This window comes from Protomyctophum bolini (genome assembly GCF_963924005.1).
Source record: "Protomyctophum bolini genome assembly, chromosome: 20".
Classification (NCBI taxonomy): domain Eukaryota; kingdom Metazoa; phylum Chordata; class Actinopteri; order Myctophiformes; family Myctophidae; genus Protomyctophum; species Protomyctophum bolini.
Genome location: NC_137881.1, coordinates 22,585,796 through 22,588,295, shown reverse-complemented (window position 1 = coordinate 22,588,295; position 2,500 = coordinate 22,585,796). Strand labels below are relative to the sequence as shown.

The 2,500-nt window shown below is 48.2% G+C and overlaps 1 protein-coding gene and 1 long non-coding RNA gene across 2 annotated transcripts in view; both read right to left on the bottom strand.

The window, feature by feature from the left end:
- LOC308335551 overlaps positions 1-2,500 on the bottom strand; it is a 522,414-nt gene that overhangs the window by 85,829 nt on the left and 434,085 nt on the right. The window lies entirely within an intron of this gene.
- Positions 1-2,500, bottom strand: part of LOC308335463 (dachshund homolog 2-like) — a 95,970-nt gene that overhangs the window by 11,392 nt on the left and 82,078 nt on the right.

The following is a 2,500-nucleotide window of genomic DNA, read 5'->3' as shown; positions in this document are numbered from 1 at the left end:
CGCCTCTCTCTGTCAATCTTTATGTTCTCCCTTCCTGTCTGTCTGTCTGTCTGTCTGTCTGTCTGTCTGTCTGTCTGTCTGTCTGTCTGTCTGTCTGTCTGTCTGTCTGTCTGATCATGTGCTATACGTACTATTTCGACTTGATTGTTACAGTAGGTGTTATAATTTTTTTAATTTGTAAACTTGATGAGGGGAAGGGGATAATGTAATCAAGCCTGTACTATACCTCCGTTACTGTAATCCAGAAGATAACACATTTTAAAATCTACTGTAAGACGTTACAGTTACCGGTTTTTTTTTATTACTCTGATTACGTAACAGCGTTCCATGTGATCCGTTACCTCCCAACCCTGTCCATCTCCTAGAAAGCAGTGAAAAAGACCATAGGACGCAATGGCAATTTGCGTGCTTGGCATTCAAGCGTTGGATTTGATGCGAGGTAATATGGCGTGCTTGGCAGTCGACGTGGTAAGTGCCAATTTATAAAGTGGCTTTAAGACACGGTGTGGTATCAGGTGAACTTGACGCAGAAATGACAGTCATTATTGACATAAAGCATATGGGAGGGGGGGGGGGGGGGGAGAGAGAGAGATAGGGAGGAAGAGAGAGAGGGAAGGAAGAAACATGGAGGAGAGAGGAAGAGAGGCTAGGAATACAGGAGGGGCGAGTAAGGGATTTAATATGACAAAAGGGGAGGAGAGAACGAGGGGGAGAGGAGACAGAGAGAGAGAGAGGTCATGTATGCTTTTAGTGGTTGACACCTTGACCCCTTTTAACCATCCCTCCTTCACTTAGCATCTCTCCATCACCCCGCCCACCCCATCCCTCCATCCATCTCTCTCTCTCTCTCTCTCTCTCTCTCTGTCTCTCTCTCCCTCTCTCTCTCCCTCTCTCTCTCTGTCTCTCTCTCCCTCTCTCTCTCTCTCTCTCTCTCTCTCTCTCTCTCTCTTTTCTTACACACACACACACACACGCACACGCACACGCACACGCACACGCACACGCACACGCACACGCACACACACACACACACACACACACACACACACACACACACACACACACACACCCCTCTCTCTCTGCAGTCTATTATGTGATTGATGGCTCACAGACAGGTGATCAATATGATATTCACAAAAACCTGACTGATTCTATGTGTGCGCGTGCGTGCGTGCATGTGCGTGTGTGTGCGTGCGTGTGCGTGTGTGCGAGCGTGCGCGCATGTGGGTGTGCGTTAACCTTTGTCCTTGGTCATCTTCTTGATGGATAGAGCTGGATTCACAGCAATATCTGCATCAGCTGAAATCACACACACAGCGCACGCACGCACGCATGCATGACATTCAGCTCGATGCATCTTTGTGTATTTTAAGCTCGGGTGTCTCCCTAGTTCTAATCTTAGTGTGTGGCCAATAATTGGCAAAATAATACGATTTTGATAAGAATAAGAATAAGAATACCAGTAAGACAACCTGAGGGCGAGAAGCGACCTCGCGGTGGTGGCAGACTGCTGGCATGGGTGGTCAGATCAACATATGGAATGAATTCTGTACGAGCCATATATGGAGCGTGTCTTGCCCAGGTAGGGCCGGGCCGTAATTTGCGTGCCTGTTGAGAACTCTAGTTTTCGCCGGCTGCCGGGCACGGCTGCACTAATAACTTTGGGACGGGCCCGTCTAGAGTTTAAATGGACAGGTATCAGTCAAAAGGGAGACATCGAAGAGGAAGGACAGGTGGGGGAGAATCAACAGAACAACAGAATAACAGGAATAACAGAACAGGTCATGCAGCTCCATATATGGAGATCTAAGGGTTTGACGTCAGATGTAGAGTTGCTGGCCAATATTGATTACATCAGGGATCTCCATATATGGGCATTTCCATATATGGGTTTCATATTGATGAGATCAGGGATCTCCATCCCTGTGACGTCACGTGATGTCACAAGGCATGACCATATATGGAGACGTGGGGTGACTAACGGGCGGACGGACATGCACGTTTTCATAGTAAATGCGACCTGCTAACCTAGTCAAATAAGTAAGTAACTAAGTAATTAAGTAGGTCGGAGAGGCTTATTGTCGGTATCAGCCAGAGAGCGGGAGTCTCTCCCCGTTCCGCAGTGCGCTAGACCCCTGGGAGATGGAGTCTCTCCCCGTTCCGCAGTGCGCTAGACCCCTGGGAGATGGATGGCTGCAGGTGGAGCACAACACCTACCATCAGCTCCCAGTACTTACCACACAAGACACCACTTGCCGTACCCAAGCCGTGCTACTCATACGTTGCCGTTGTCGGTGCTCACGATCGAACCCATGACCTTGTTGGTCAAGAGGCGAGTGCCCCAGACACCAATCAAATACTAACCAAATAAAAGTCTGTCCTTAAAACCTTGAGAAGGTTCAGTGGAAAAGGAGATAGTGCTGAATATGCTATAGGTCCATTGATCCAAGCTGGAAGGAACACAATCCACTGATTGATCACATTCATAACATGATCTGAA